The 17743-nt window shown below is 31.8% G+C and overlaps 1 protein-coding gene across 1 annotated transcript in view; it reads left to right on the top strand.

Annotated features, from left to right (window-relative positions):
- Window positions 1-14488: 14488 nt before the first annotated feature.
- LOC129231786 (uncharacterized) overlaps window positions 14489-17743 on the top strand; it is a 43018-nt gene continuing 39763 nt past the window's right edge. The window contains exon 1 of the mRNA XM_054866152.1: window positions 14489-14575. The gene's annotated coding sequence lies outside the window, so the exon portion shown is untranslated. The remainder of the gene's footprint in view (window positions 14576-17743) is intronic.

Genomic DNA, 17743 nt, shown 5'->3' with positions numbered 1-17743 from the left:
TGAAAAAAAAGATTTCATATTGCGGGGAAATTTTACATTAGTGCTGTGGGATTTTTTTTTGTTCCACAGATTTACATTCCGATAAGCGGGATATTTGATTATCCGTTACCCAATTAAGTGGGCATGACTGTGCTAGCATTTCTTGGGAGGGTCACCAATACTGACATTCTTTGAAAGAGAGGAGGCAGTTGCCCCCCTTGCACCCTTGTACAAACCAACTATGCCTTGTGCAACATTTTTTAACAACAACAATAACTTTATGATCTTCCGCTATTTTAAAAAGTAATTAAGTCTTAAATATTTGTTATATCTTAAATTGTAATTTTAGTTTTTTAATATTTTATTTTCTTTTTCAAGAATTCAATATCTAAAGCCTTGATGTCTAGCAAATTTTTCAAAAGACTCCCATCAAATGAGCTTGGCTCTGAAGATTCATTCAAGATACATTGTAACTATAAAGACAAACTACTGGAATCAGTTAGCAAGGAATCTTTTGGAATAGTGAAGTATTAATGAAGTTTTTTTCTATCCACTTGACTCTTTCCATATCTTTCTTGTAATGTCATTTTTATGCTCAAAATTTCAGATTTCTTTTAATTTAGTTTTTTAATCTAAACAAATACTATAAAGAGAGAGAGCGGATTTTTGTATGTTTATATGACCGAGGTAATCCCCGGAACTATTGCAGCTATTTAAAAAATTCTTTCATAGTATGAAAGATGAATTCGTACTGAGTGACGTAGGCTATAAACTATGCACATATATATTTATACTAGTTTTTTAGACCAAAAGTTTGTCTTCGCTACTAGTTTATATTGCGTACGGTTTTATTCATATATACGTAAAAACCAAACACCGATTGTCCCACATTTGCAAAGACAGAATGAGTAAAGGTTCTCATCGAACTGAATGCTGAGGGAAGGAAGCAGAATAGTCCCACATTTGCTAAAGACAAAATGGGCCAAGGTCTCATTGATGCCCAATGCCCAACTCATGATGAAATTTCAGTTCAATATCTTAAATACACTCAGGAACATTGAAAATAGCACCCCAAGAAGGAAACATTGGATTGAAGTAAAATTTAATGTACGGCATAATATAGGTGAGAGATACACGTGATTTCCCCAAATCTAGACAATTGAACAAATACAGGCTAAGAAATGAGATAAATACAGTGCTATTTCAATAATGGTTGGGCCCCCTTTTGCTGCAATACAAGCCGCAATACGGTCCGGCATTGAGCTAATTAAACGTCTGGTGTTATCCTGAGGCAGATGGACCCACAAATTTTGAATGATCACTTCTAAATCTTGCACATAGCTAACACGGCGGCATCTGGCGTTTCAGCTGATCCCATACCTGCTCTAGAGGAGACAAGTCGGGGGAGCAGGCTGGCCATGGAAGAGTCTAAAAAGAACATAAGAAGTCTTGACAACACTAGCTGTATGCGGCCGAGCATTATTTTGCTGAAAAATTGCCCCTGGGAGACCATTTAGGAATGCTCCTACATGTGGTTGCAGAATTTCATTAAAGTAATGCTGACTCGTTAAGGCTCCACGTACCACAGCTAAAGTGGACCGGCTATCATAGACTAGGGCCCCCTAGACCATTATTCCAACGGTGCGGGCAGTGTGTTGTGCGAAAGTGTTCGCCTAGGGCCCTTATATTTTGTTCTTGGAGAGAATTTCTAAAGTTTTAGAAGATTTATAAAAGTTTCCAAAACTTACTTCCTTCTTTTTTCGAACTTAGAATGTCATCCTGTTATTTTTTTGGCCCTCAAATCGTTCCCTAGAGCCAATATTCCCTGCATGCGTTTGTTGACCTGCCACAATGATGTGACATCATAGTAAAGATGTTGAGTAGATTTTTGCTGTATGCATGTGGGAAACAATTTTAAAGATTTGCATTTTAAATTGTTGACTGTTTTGAGTTTCATCAATATAATTTATGCATGCTTTTTGATATGCGTCACGCCATTGCGTAGGAAGATTGGAAATGCTATTTAAGTGTGAACTCTCAATCAATCAATCTCTTACTGTTTTACCATGTTGTGACTGCTGTCCGATGTTTTGCAGAGGTGCTGAGATTGTGCCTGGGAGTTGTGTGCTCCATAGTTCAACGTTGTATAGTGGATTCTTTTTGAAAGATGTAGGAAGCTTTCGTTGAGCCCAGCTAGAAATGCGGGCATGTTCCAGTTGTTGCCTTGAGATTATCTTTTTAAGTGAGGGATTTTCTCTCTAAAAATGAGAGTTTAAATCAAGTCGTTTTTGCTGAGAAAAGGCCTAACAAATAGGACGGACCATTGAAGATTCACGCTCAAGAGCTGGATTGGATGTCCGTTAGATTTTTTCATTGGATAGATGTTTCCTGTTGTCCGGGAGGACAGGTTTCTTTTTATGAATTCAGCATGGTGGCATGGAATGGCCGCGGACGATTTTGATATTGGATCCAAATTGGTGGATCACGCCTTCACATGCTGTGCCTGCTTTTAAGGAAGGAATAGCTTGTTTGGTATGAACTTTTAACTCGTTCGTCTGAACTATTCTGTTTTTGGCATAGGACTCAAGGTGGTACTTCTATCAAACAAGTCATGTGAAAATTTAACTTTAACAATACTATTTTAAGAAATGTTTCCTACTGATATTTTTGAGGGGATTTTTTAGTCAGTTGTTGGGGAATGTGAATTTTTATTTGCACTTTTTAATATTTCCATGTTTTAATATATTTATTGTTCAATAAAATGTTTATTTAATTGTTAAATATGTGTCTGTAAATCCTTTCTTTCCGAGCAGATCATTCCACAAATTTTCAGTTGGGCTTGCTTGCTTAAAACCTGCTTTTAGTTCTTTGAACTTCGGGTTTTGATTGAGCTATCAGTTTAAATTCCCAACATATGGTAGCAGAGTGTGGTTTGGTCTGCTTGGGTGAATGAAATCTTTAAGGTCATTGGAAATTGTGCTACTGGTCCTAAGAGATTTGAATGTTTTTTTTAGAAAGAGATTTTTTAAATGTTACCATTGATAAAATATAGGCTCTCAATATGAAACATGGAGCAAATTTAATAACATATGTTGACCCCGCCCTGTAGTTTTTGGCCAGTTTAGCTGTATTGTATTAATATTTTTCTCCATTAAAAATATAAGATGGCAAGCCAGGTTAGGTGCCAGGTTAAAAGGGAATAGTAAATACTTGAATTGAATATAACTGCAATATAAACTGTCTAAATTTATATTATTTTCAATTATATATACTCAGTTACTCTGTTTTATTTTAAAACAGGCATTTTGTGGTTCTATCATTTTGTTATTTCATCTCCACAATTTTTTTTTTCAGTGAGTCCAAGGAAGATGCTTTCTCAAAGTTGTTTGATGACAGTGAGCAAGTTTTATGTGCAAAGAAACTCGTTGCAATGTTTTCTCGTGATGAAGAGACGAAACTCCGCTTTCAGTACGAACAATTGATTGTGCAAGCTCTTTCATCAGTCAAAAATATGGAAATGACTCCTTCAGAAATTTGTAAATATATAGCAGCACATTATTCATGTTATAAACTAGCTGATCGTAGCTGGCAGGTTTGTAATAACAATTTTTTTTTTTTTTTTGCTTCATGCTTACCTGCATGCATGTATGTGATCTTTCACTGAAAGCATTTACAGTATTGAAATATAAACTCATGTTTTCTTCGATCTTTTTCTGACTTTCATAGATCTTGAAACAAGGTAAATGCTTAAAAAAATTGTATAATGATTTACTCTGACCAACTTCATTAGTGCACTCTTGACCTGAAAGCTCTTAGTTCAGCCAATGTAACTTTGTTTTTATTTTGGCTTTACTCTAGTGACATTTTAATGTCACCTGTTGGATATAAAATTTCCTTTTTGCTCATATCAATGAAATTAATTGTCCATGCTTTGGGTAAATTTCATCCTTTTTCTATTCAAAATAGTTGATTATATAAAATTAAAAACATTCAATAATTTTCTACATAAGTCTTTAACACTAGAACCGGAGCAGATCAATTTTACCTAAAACCATGTTTAATTTACAACTGCATGAAAAGTTTCAATTGGAGAAGAAAATCCTTTTATGACCTTTAATCATTTATGATTTGCCAAATTTAAAAATCTGTTACTTAAATATTTTTTAAATTATCAACACCTAGACCTGCGGATCGGGTCAATTTGGCTCATAAGAAGTTTTGTGTGCAAGTGATGAAAAGTAGATGCATTTTTATGGAAAGAACTCTTGAACACTTTTCTCCTCATTCAGGCCCATCACTTAGTGGGGTTAGGAGATGGCAATTGACTTCCTGGCTTTGAAAAATTAATGTATTTACGTATAAGTGTTTATGGTTTTGTTGTTTCTTGGTATAATTTGCATCAAGTATATATCTTTTGACACCCCCCCCCCCCACCCTGAAAATATTCAAACTGATAGACCTGTCCTCATTCTTGCAAATAGTGAGTTTTCAGTCAAGATCATTATAATTGAGTTGAAACACTAACTACAATTGATTGTATTCAATAGAAAAATTACTGTGAAAAGCTGTAAGACATTTTTAAGTTACTTTTATTTTGTGTATGTATGAAAAATCACGACGCTGCAGTCTGAACTGTTCAGGAAGCTTTTGAATATTTAAAATAGTTTTCTGAAAATGATTCAAAAGCTGACAAGAGTAACGAAATTGTGTTGATTTTGAGTAGTGAAGATGTGTTTTTGCCTGTTAATGAAGAAGATTTAGATTTTAGACTGCAAGTAAATATTACCTTGGCATTGATCTCTCTCTAACAACTTCTGGTCCTTTACATCACAATACTTGATGTTAATTATATTATAAAATATAAATATTCCAAAAAAAAGATACACATACGCAAAAAATTTTTCAAAAGGAAACGGCAATAACCTTTAAAGTTAGGTGAAGAAAGGGATGTCTCTCTAATAGGAACTTTTGCAATAAAGCTGGACACCAAGTAAAATCAATATGGACCAATATGATTTACGGGGTTATCCTTACTGGTTTCCCAGCAGGTCAGTAAGGAATATTCTTTGAAATCCCATGGTCCTTGCACATTTCCAATAAAAGTAATCGCTAATTCCAATGAAAATTTCTTATACCATCACCATCACTAAAGGTCAAACTTACAACATTACATATGGGATGATTATATTGTTCACGGGGAAGTTAAAGTTGGTCTCTCTTGATTAGGAAATAAAGTAAATAAATTTCTTTCAAAAGCTCATAAAAAAAAAAAAAAAAAAAATCAGGGTTATGTTTTTTGCCGGCAAAAAGGTATTTTTGCCGGGACAATGGAAAAAACCATGGCAAAAATGGAAAAAAACGGCAAAAATAAAAAAAATGGCAAAACCTAATTGCAAATAAAGTAGCATTATATTGTTAATCAAGAAATAGTGACAATATAATATAAATAATGCACTTTAATATTTTAGTTATGTCCCTCCATGTTACTTCTAATTTATAAGGTGAAAAATAAATAAAAAAGAAATGTTGGGATTGCAAAACTTAAGATTTTAAATGTTTGCTCAAACAATTTCTTTAGAATGAGCCAATTTCTTCAATGCTAAAACAAAGAATGTTTACTTAAGCTTAGTAAATTAATAAAAAGATTAAATTCTAATTATATATATATATATATATATATATATATATATATATATATATATACATATTTTTAATTAATCACTTTTTTTTGTCCCACTAATATTTTTAAGCTATTTAATTAATAACAGAATATTTACTTGAATACAGAAAAATATTAACTTTTCCTCACAAAAGAAATAATGCATTTAAATGCAGTACAGTACCTAAAGATTTCTGCACACTAGTCGCAACTCTTCAATGTGTCCTGTAAGTTCTGCTACCATAGAGAGAAATTTCTCAAATTTTTCTTTTGTACAATCAAAAATACGAAACCGTTTGTCAGTTGCTTCTCTCACGAAACTAGTTTATTGCTATGCCATGCTTAAACAACAAATAGGTTTTGATGAAGATGGTATAGCCTATGATGATTTAAGTGATATTTCAATCTAAAGAAATGTGTATTTTGCTTTTTTGCTTTTTAATTACTTTTATTATTTTTATTTTATAGTTGTATCTTGATTAAGTATACTTTATATAGATATTTAGTATTCTGTAAAAAATGCTATAATAAACAAGCTAATTACATTTTCATTTTAAGTTTATTATTTGTCTTAGATGTTACAAACTGAAATTTTATGTTAATGTTTAAAAATTTAGAATTAAAAATGCTCCATAAAAGTAAGTTAACCCTTAAATTTTTTTTAAACTATAAATATAATTAAATTAAAATTTTATCAAGATCTTTTCATGCTTTTACTTTTATATAAAAGGAAAAAAAAACTGTCCGTAAGTTGTTAACACAAAATCTATTTTTGCCACTTTGACAAAAACTTGCCAACCCTGCAAAAAATGTTATATACCATGCTTTTTTAAAACATGAAAAACCTGCAAAATGTTTATTTAAGACAAATAGTTTTTCCACCGAAACAAGTTTGGAACTGGCCGCTTGTATTTCATACCTTGCTGTAATCTGTTTCTAGGTTTTACATAATGAAATAAATGGAAAATTTTTTAGAAGGCTGAAATTTATTCAAAACGTGGATTTGAAAAATGGCAAGTAAAGTTCATTCTCTCTCAACCAAAGAAAAAAAAAGTGACTAGAAGAGAATATAACGTAACCAATAAAAGTGGCAGACTACAAATAATTAAACATAAATGAACCTGGTTCCACAGTTCAAAATATGGAAAGAAAACTATAAATATCTCTTCAAAATATAAAGCACTCATTCAGGGAGAATGCAGAACATTGTCTCATAATTGAGTTTTATATGCAACGCATACAAGAGTAAAAGATGGGAATAAAAATCTTAAGTAAGGTTGCCTACCTTTTTCATACCCCTAATCATGGTTGTCAGGGGCTAAAAAGTGCTCAAAGATGAGATAATTTACAACTCCCTGAGTTTCAGAAAAATAGTTTTCTTAAATGAAGTGTGAAAGCTGTAAATAAAAAGCTAAGTAAGGTTGCCTACCTTTTACCGGTCCCCAAGCAGTGTTGGCAAAGGCTAAAAGTTGTCCAAAAATGAGCAATTTACCCTCATCGAGTTTTTAAATAAGTTATATAAAAAAATGTAGATAACATATTACAAATCTGATGGTGTAGTGTTGCCCAAGCAAAAGTGGTCCATCGAGTTTCCACTTGTTCTACTTGTCGCTATTCGAAGTTTCGATAATTAAAACTAATATATTAAATATTTTTTCTGTTTTTTGAATTATTCATTCAAATCTTAAATTTTTAATATGTTGTTTTTACTGTTAACTACAGGGTGACTGGTTGCTATTTATGATATAGTTCTGGTTCTGTATGTGACAAAAGCAGTCAACTTAGACAGGTGGAAAACTTACAAGGGTGGTCAACTTTACAGGTTTTACTGTACATTATTTCGTCTGATATATTTACAAATTTAGAGAGTGGCTACCTTTATTCTTAATTTAGAGCTTTAAATGTGTCACATTTTTGGCTATGGGCCGTAACTCACGTATACTTAAGTACGTTAATGAAGTTGAGTGTATAAATAGGAGAGAAAATAATGCTTTTAAATGAAGCATAATCTGCTTGATGGAGGTTTAAATTTTGTTATTACTTTGTAAATATGAATTGAAAACTTTCAATTATTTCTATAATATAACTCTTGTACCATAGGCAGCTGGTGAACCAAAAAAGTGCGGGGGGGGGGGGGGGGTCAAGTAAGATGCAGCGGGGAGGGGGGAGTTTAGGTGAATAATGTATTTACAGTTGATTTTTTTTTTTTTTTGAAAAATTTGGCTATATCAATAGGTTTTAATGCTATTGTTGACTAAATGATCTTCTCAAAAATTGGGACTAATAGCAACAGTAGACTACCTCCTTCCAAATCAAAGTTACATTTTAATTTTTATGAAAATAATAAAGTGAGAAAAATATAAAACACACACTTATAAATCGATTCTTTTTTGTTTCAACATGTGAATTCACCAATACAGTCAGCCCAGCTTAAACAAATATCAACGATTCCAACCTGCCTTATTCGATTAAGCGAGGTATTCGATTATACGGGGAGTACAAGAAATATATTTTGAAGTATTTTGCTGGTATTATATTCATTATTACTGACGGTAAATCATAAATGATTCTTCGTTACTGAAATAAAGTCATGAATTTCATCAAAATTAAGGCATTTAATGTTTTTATGTAAAAGATAAAAAAAAAAAAATATGTGCTAAGATATGTGAATACATAAAAAACTACATTTTCTTTATTTTATTTTTTCTTAAAGAACTCTTCTTCAATTTTTTCAGCATTTCAGTTTATTCTCGAATCCTGAGTTTAGAAATCCCAAATTCTTTCGCAGCTATCCCTCTGCATTTTTTCTTATTTTTAATTGCTCCCAAGACTTTTAAAACATGTAAACCTACCTCGTTCCTTGCTGCTGCTGCGTTCATTTTACCCCACAATCACTGCGAAGCAGAGCTGAAAATAAACAATCAACCGATTTGGCAAAAGCCTTCCGTATTCTCCAGCTACAGAACCTCGTCACATATCAAACCAAGTCTGACAATGTCATTGACAAATGTCTCTTCTCAGAACAAGACTAAATAGCCGTGGGAACCACTTTCTACACAGGAGGCGAGTTCCTAGAGGCATTAGACGGGAAGTTACTGAACCAGAGCCAATCAAAGAAACATTTTAAGTCCCGCTCATTGCATATGGTCCAATTCTTCCAACACTCCTACCCAACCCCCTGATGCATTTTACAACCTTAGATAAGATTACAGCTAGAAGCAAACTAGTAAGATTATACTCTTGTCGTTAAAAGTGACCTTTTGCAAGAAAGAGATGTAAAATTCGACTTGAAACAAAGACTTTCGCTCAAAAAACTTTGAATATGTATGCGATTAAGCAGGGTATGGATCAAAAAAATATTTCTTAAAGTGGGGAAATTTTACATTAGTGCTATGGGATTTTTTTGTTCCATAGATTTATATTCTTATAAGCGGGATATTCGATTATCCGTTACCCGATTAAGTGGGGATGACTGCTAGCATTTCTTGGAAGGGTCACCAATACTGGCATGCTTTGAAAGGGAGGGGGCAGTTGCCCCCCCTCCTTGCACCCTTGTACAAACCACCTATGTCTTGTGCAACATTTTTTAGCAACAATGATAACTTTATGATCTTCCACTATTTTGAAAAAGTAATTATATGTATGTCTTAATTTTTTTTTTTTACATCCTAAACTGTAACCTTAGTTTTTTAATATATATTTTTTTTCTATTTCAAGAATTCAATATCTAAAGCCTTGATGTCTAGCAAATTTTTCAAAAGGCTCCCATCAAATGTGCTTGGCTCTGAAGATTCATTCAAGATGCATTGTAACTATAAAGACAAACTACTGGAATCAGCAAACAAGGAACCATATGGAACATTGAAGTATTAATGAAGTTTTATTATATCCACTTGAATCTTTCCATATCTTTCTTGTAATGTCATTTTTATGCTCAAAATTTCATATTTCTTTTAATTTAGTTTTTTAATCCATACTAATACTATAAAGAGAGAGAGCAGATTTCTGTATGTTTATATGACTGAGGTAATCTCCGGAACCATTGCAGCTATTTAAAAAATTCTTTCACAATATGAAAGATGAATTCGTACTGAGTGACATAGGATATAAATTATGCATATATGTATTTATACTAGTTTTTTAGACCAAAAGTTTGTCTTTGCTACTAGTTTATGTTTCGTGTGATTTTATTCTTATATATGTAAAAACCAAACACCAATTGTCCCACATTTGCAAAGACAGAATGAGTAAAGGTTCTCATCGAACTGAATGCTGAGAGATAGAAGCAAGATTGTCCCGTATTTGCTAAGACAACATGGGCAAAGGTTCTCATTAAACTGAATGCTCAACTCATAATGAAATTCCAGTTCAATATCTTAAATATTTAGAAAGATATCAGCAATGTAATCGGCTGGATTTCAATAATTCCTGGATAGGCGACAAATCGTGAGGGAGCAATCGCAAATAATCTGTGTTTATTATAAATTACAGTGAATGTTTGCAGGCAAGTGTTGGTTTCTCAAGTGCAGAAAAAATTCAAACTATTTTAAGCCTCTGATGCCAATGGCAATGTTTTTTGGAACTCGCATTCCTTGAAAACAATGACAAGAAAGAAAAAAATAATACAGTTCAAAGCAAGTTACTAACTTCTTTGGTGTTGTACTGAAATATAAAAATAACAAAGCTTGTATAAATTTTCACGATTTTTCCACAAGTTCTTTTTTTATGAGCACTCTGACATAACAAGCAAATGTTGCAGTCTCTTTGCACTTGTTTTTAGTGAGTTGGACTATACTACATTTATGGGAGCAAGCCCTAGCTTCTGAAAGGTGGCAAATTCACCATAATTATCATATGTGCCCATATGCAAATTTTAAAAGGGGGGCTGAGATATTTTCCCCATGGAACCTGATTTCAGTACAGATTAGAGTTATTAAAGTTTGACATTTTTAATAATTTATTCATTAATGGCTGGAGAAGAAATATTTTTGCAATGAAAAAAGTACTAAAAGCAAGGAAGTTCTAATTTCTAAAGGTGGGCTTGAGCCCCCACTTGCCCCCTATATGGGTGCCCATTATAATTATTTTCTTCATTCAAACTTGATATAAAAACTTGAAAGTAGGTGGGGAAGGGCTAGTGATAGGTATAATCAAATCACTCGAGAACTCTATTATCACAAGTTCTCGATTATTGATTGACTGAAATCGAATTCTTAATTATCACAGCTCGAGTTTTTGATTTCAAAATATCACTAGGAGGGCATCAGTTTCAACATTTGCCAGAGCTCAGAAAAATTACAGATCTAGCACTGCTCGCTTAGCCAGAGCTGAATTTAGCTCCATGCCCTCTCTTAGCAAATTTAAAATCTGCCGCTCCCCCCCCCCAAAAAAAAAAATTGGCTTGACTCAAAAAAAACAAAACAAAAATAGTGTCCCCAAAGTTTAAACTGTCAAGCTTATAAAGAAATTATGACTTTTTATATTCAGGGGTGCCTCAATGAGAAGTCACTGTTACCTCCAAAATTATCCTTATTCTTCAAATTTGGAGATAATATTGCAATATTGAGACATATTTTTTCTTTTTTTTAATTTTGAAAATTGTTTTTTTTAATGATGCCTAATGTTCCTTCTCATTAAATGTTACGTATGTACAATATGCGTGCCTGCTAGGATTATATCCATCAGCATTTGACATATTGAGAATTTTCTCCCTTCCAAAAATTTTAATATGCTTGAATGAAATATTTTTCATGCTTAAAAAATATTTTATTTTCATAAGATGTGTGAAAGTTAACATTCTTAAATTAAAAGAAAAGGATGTGGGTATGGAAAATAAAAGAATGCTAACATTGCACTTTAAGGAATAATAATTAAAAATATGCATATATATATATATATATATATATATATATATATATATATATATATATATATATATATATATATATATATAAATATATATATATATATATGGTTAAAGCAAAATTTGCAGCCGCCTGAAAAATTTGCTGCCTTAGACAGCTGCCTATTCTGCCCCCCCCCCCAAATCAATATTAAATGACTGAACTCATAACTTGTCTTATAACCTTTGTCTGACTATGTTGTGTGCATGCACCTTTGTGTAGTACTACCACTTTTTTTTTCTTCATTGAAAAAAAAAAGCAACGAGATTTGGACCGTATTTATTTACAGCGAAACGTTTCTGCCAATTACTTTTTATGCAGTATATACAGTCGAGCCTCCATATATCGAACTTCCACATATCGAAATTTTCTATATATCGAAATCACAACAAATTTCAATGTTCATTACATAGAAAAATTGTTTCTATATATCGAAAAAATCTCTATATATCGAAAAAAATTTCGAGACATTCGTAGATTTTTTTTTTCCACTTTAGACTGTTTGTCTCATGAAAAATGAAGGTTAGGGGAGAAAATTATGTTTACTAAAGGTTGCTAAGAAACTCATAAGAAATCTGGGTTTGAGGGGTGTGTAGGTCGTTGTTCCGTTCTGGTGTTCCTAAATTTCCTCAAGTTTGTTTCAAATCTTAGTTGTAACCAGTAACACTGTAAAATCAGTTTCAAGTTATCCTTTTTGTCTGTTGATTATCATTCCTAGTCTTTTTAGCTTCAGTAAAAATCATTCAAGTTAAGTAGATTGATTTTTTACTTTTCCCTCGATTACATTGTCAAAACGACGATCCCCTCATGTTGCGAATCAAGTTGAACTGCCGAAGAATGAAGCTGTACGAAGGTACAAAAATGCAATTTCTGTTAATTTTTCAGTTATTAACTTACGTTTAATCCGATGCTCGTATAAATGAGAAATTGGGTTTCAATCACAAAAATTAACTTTAATTTTAATGTTTTAGGAGATTTTTATGATAAAATAAGATCGTTTCTATATATCGAAATTTCTATATATAGAATTTTTTTCCGGCAATTTGCTACTTCGATATATGGAGGTCCGACTGTATATATGTTACTGTAAAACACCAATATTAAAGAATGCTGACTTTTACTGGTGATTTAACAGAAATATTAAGTATATCACTGATGTCTTTAGTATATGTATGTTGATATGCACTGGCTAATGTCGACATTTACCAGATTTCCAGACTTTCATAGTTTAACTTTTAATGGGAGTACAATGCATGTCATTGTAGTAACTTATGCAGGGACCCTGTAGCTAAGTTTGCTGCATTTTGTAACTGTACCATTTTTCACTAGTAGATGCAATGTTAGTAAAAAATTAAAAAATACTAGCATAGAATTGAGATTTTAGATTAGTAAGATAGGGAACTTTAGACAAATTTACTCACTTTCAACAGCCACTTTTCTTTTTCTTTCTCAACTCGTGTAGTACTAACTAGCAAAATTACAACAATGAAGAGAATTTAATTATAATTTCTCATCAGAGTCATAATTCAACTTGTACTGATGTTCCTGGTTCCTTCAAAACGAGGAAGTAGTATAATAACTATGCAGAATATTATTATGCCATCAAGTATTAAGTCATAATTAAAACAAGTACTGCATTTGTGGATGAAAAAAAAAGTAAAATTAAGGCAATTATTGCATATTTTAAGTAAATAAAACCAATTATACTTCCAATTTAAATTGAAGGCTACTGCCTGCATATATGCTACTGTTACTGTAAACAAAAATGAGTCCTGAATTGAGTTGCCAAATTAGAATTGAAAATTTTAGGCAATAACATTTCATTAATTACAATGTTTTTCTGCACTTGCGAGAGATTTTCCAAACTTATGACAGCTCTTCAGCAGTTGCAATTTTTGTGAGAAAATTGGGACTGAAGACAATCACAATGTTACACTTGAATTCAAATTGGGGAAATAGCGATCGCATGGGTGCATTGTGATCGGCTGTATTTTACTTGAATCACTGCGTAAGTATTCATTTAGTGTGTTCTCATACTCTTACTTCAGTTTATTCCTTCTCTAATTCTACTTTATAATATTCTTATTTCGTTGGAAAGAATAAAAACTTTCTATTTATATGAAGCAGACAGACAGTTTACTTCATTTTTCTTTTTGAGTTTATTGGGTGTTTTGTTTGGTTTTTGATGTATTGCTAATAGAATATTTTGACTTGAACTTTAAATATTATATTTGTTTTTGTACCATACTGTTCTTACAATTTTAATCGAATAAACAATACATGCATTTTTTATAGTACCTAAATCTTTGATCTGATGATGGTAAAATTTCAACTGAAAACATAAGTTAAGTCACCGAAGTAATGAGATAAGTGAGATAGACTGGTAAACATTAGAACAATATGGTGATAACTTGCAAAATTTCAAACCTAAAATAACCTGCCAAACTCAGTGATGTGCCTACATGAGTACATGCAAGCATATTTCTTTTTTTTTTTTTTTTGCCTTTAAAAATAATAATAATAATAAGGGAAAATAAAAATGTTCATACACACACAGGGTAATCAGCTCTACTCTACACTAAAAAGGTGAGCTAAAGGGCCTAATAATTTTCAGTGATAAGCAATGCTGTTTATGTACCATTAGCATATAATAGAAGCAAATACAATAGTGTAACTACTAAAAGTATTTTTTCAATGATACAATTTTATTATTGTTTGTGTAGTATGTGTATAGAAAGACTACTAACAATTTATGTGAAATTAAAATTTGTTTCTTGTTAGTAAAAATATAGGAATTTAATTTCTAAAGTTTTGTTTAATCATGGTATGAAATGTTTTAATATTATTTTCTCTGTAGCATTAGTGCTGTAGATATCACATCAGACCGCAAACACATTGCCTGCTCCTTTGATGATTCCTTGATTTATATATTTAGAAGAATGGAACTTATAAAACTTACAAGTGACAACCCATCTTTAGCTGACTTTGAGGCTGCTGTGTATTCAGCTAATGATAGTGAAGCAAATGGCTATGAGTAAGTATTTCTTATTATACATCTGTGCAAAATATTTTTCGCTTTTGAAAAGTTTTCTTGTTCATTTGTGGAAATATGCCTTGATTATTCATATTTAGTAAATTTTTAGACTACCTTTAAATTTATCTAGATGAGAGAGGTTTCTATGAAATAGCATTTTACATTTCTATGAATAACTTGACTGGTTTTTGTATAAAAAGTTCTTAAATCATCATAAGTGCCGACTGTCACTTGCAAAAAAAAAAAAAAAAGAAAATATGATTTATTTTGTGGTTAGTAAAAAATATATTTAATAAAAAAAAGGAATGTAGAGAATAATGTAGGATAGATGGTCTAAACCAGCGTTTGTTAATTTGTTTGATCAGTGGAACCCTTTTAAATGCTCACTTTTCTCATGGAACTCTTAGCTTTTTGTCAATAGTTTGCAGTGGAAGGTTCTGTTGGAGAGGGAGCCAGGTTCTTATCTCAAAGAGACTATCACAACTATTTGTCATTAAATTGATAATTAAATAGACTTCATTACACATCATGGTAATTACTGCTAGTTATTATTTATTATTATAAAACACCAAAACACTCCTATTTGCAGCCCCAAAAAAGTGGGCAGTCAAAGGAGATACAGGGGGGGGGGACAAGTTTGGTGGGCGACACACCCTTAAAGCTAAATTTTTTTCTTCAAAAATTGGGCAATTGAATTTTTACGTCATTATTAATGAAAATATCTTCCAAAAATTCGAGAAACGGACTCAAAAAAGGGGGACCAAACGGCCACAGAAGATTCCCTCCTACAAAATCAAACTTCCATTTTAATTTTTATGAAATAATAACATGAAAAAAGCATAAAACAAGTTCTTATTAAGTCAGTTCTTTCTTTAAACAAGTGAATAGATCATCACTATCATTTTTCATTCGATCATCAGTTTTGAACTTAGAAAAGTGGAGGGGCAAAGTCCCTTTACTGTTGAAAGTGAGACAGCAATTGGCCCCCTTGTGCAAGCCACCTGTGCCTATTTGTGATTCTGAGTATTTTTAAGAGGGATAAATAACCTCAGAATTTATGCATGAGTTATATGATTAAAATATTTTCTTAGTTAGGAAAAGAAATACTGATGTGTTTTACCTACAATAGTGTTAATAATTCACTAAAATTTACAAAGAAGAAGCTTTTAAAACTTAAAAACTAAAATGTCTCTTATTTTACAACATTTTTTAAAGTTATTTATAAACCAGAGACTTTGATATCACTGTATGTTATGTTGACTTAAATTGGTCTGCACTCGTTAAATGTTAAAATTGTTCTTGCAACTGCTGCCATATATACTGGGAGAGTGGCTAGTATTAATAGTAGAATATTTGAAATTTACGTCAAAAATCGTAATTTTAGGTAATATTTGGTTATGATGCAGGAAAGGAAATTTGGGTTGTCCTTCCATAAGTTTTTCAACATTGAAGTCACTTTTAAACTATTTTTGGTGATGTTAGGGGGTCTGGCTTCTTCTGGAATTTTTTCGAAATTGAAGTGTTTAAAAGTGAGAAAGAGGTGCTTTATGACTGATCTTGGAAAAATTTCGAAGTGGAATTTTAAAGGCACAATATCAGGCGACAAATAAAATTATTCCTATAGTGGCAAACCCTGATGGGTAATAAAGCTCAGATTAGTAACAAAAGTAAAAGTAAATTTATTTTTAATTTTGGGAAAGCTTTTTTTTATCGATTTTTGAGTGACAAATTTGAAAGATTGGAATGAAAGTATGCAAGTCTCGTGGAACCCCTGAGAGAGCTTTGTGTATCCCTGGACTTCGGCAGAGCACAATTTAAGAAATGCTGGTCTAAGCCATTGAAAACTTTGAGTGTTTAGTTTTTTCTGTTGCTATGGAGTTTACTTATCTCTCAGTTAATCCTTTAACTCTTTTTGATATGAGGAATAGGATGGTTCATATTTACATGCTTTAAAAAAAGCTCTAATTTTTGTAGGTCTTCCTTTTTAATTTGTTCCTTTTTATGAAAAAAACTCTTAAATATGAGTTTTCAAGTGAAAATTCTGATATTTATAGAGAGCTCAAGTTTCCTGCTATGAGAAAATGTAGATGTAAAGTATGGGTTGTGCATTTATTTCTGCAGCATATATAAATTAGCTGATACTAGAAAATAAGTTTGATTTTGGGTTCATTTAATAGACTTTTCAGCATTTAAAGAATTTTTTTTATAATTTTTATGGAGTCCTACAACTTGTTTGTTTTCCTCCTGTCAGTGATTCACTAGAATAAGTAACAGAAGTTAGCTGCATTTAATCATTTGTTATTTAATCATGCATGATAGAACCACTGTTCTCCTGATTAACTTAAAACCCGTAGCCTAATTTTGTTCTACTCCACACAACACATTCACTACATTTGAAACTTTAATTGCTTTTTCAGCATGTTTGTAACCTTCTCATTCCTCCTACAATACTGGATCAACTGAAAGAAAACCTACTAAGAGGCCTATCATTTGGAACAGTGCTAAGGACTTAATTGTCACAAAATACTCCAAGGTTTTATCCTCAAATGATTTAACGTTCATCTTCATATGTTTAAGAGTTTGCTAGCAGCTTTCTTCACAGCACTCTCCCTTCCTGCTAAAAATAATTCACGTAGCAGTAAATAATGTTAGATCATTAGTCTTCATGTTATTTAATTTGAACTTAGTTACACGATTATATTATTAATATGAGTAACATGCATATTCCGCCTCAGCGCCCAAGAACAACACCTTCCTCATCACAGAGTAGTAAACCAACTGACCCCGGAAGGTCAAATTTCAGTTGCAAGGGATGTGGCAGCGCCCTCTTAACGAACCCATACAAACATCCTCCCCCACGATTAACTACAGTTCATAAAATTAATAATCCGTGCTTTTCACCTTTAATTTTTTTTTTAAATGTGATGCACAGTTTTACATTACTCACTCAAAGGTACTTAACTCTTTTTTCAACTTTTAATTTTAAACTTTGCAAATCAGACTTAATAAAAATCAACAATTTAAAGAACTAAATAATAAGAAATCATACACATCAAATCAAAAGTCAAAATTTCAGCTCAGCAGACAATTATTAACATTATACTAACACACGTTACCTCTATATTAAGCATATGAAAATCTTAATCATTAACTTTAACATAAAACGTT

The sequence above is a fragment of the Uloborus diversus genome, chromosome 10 (genome assembly GCF_026930045.1).
Source record: "Uloborus diversus isolate 005 chromosome 10, Udiv.v.3.1, whole genome shotgun sequence".
Lineage (NCBI taxonomy): Eukaryota > Metazoa > Arthropoda > Arachnida > Araneae > Uloboridae > Uloborus > Uloborus diversus.
This window is presented reverse-complemented; position numbering and strand designations above follow the sequence as displayed.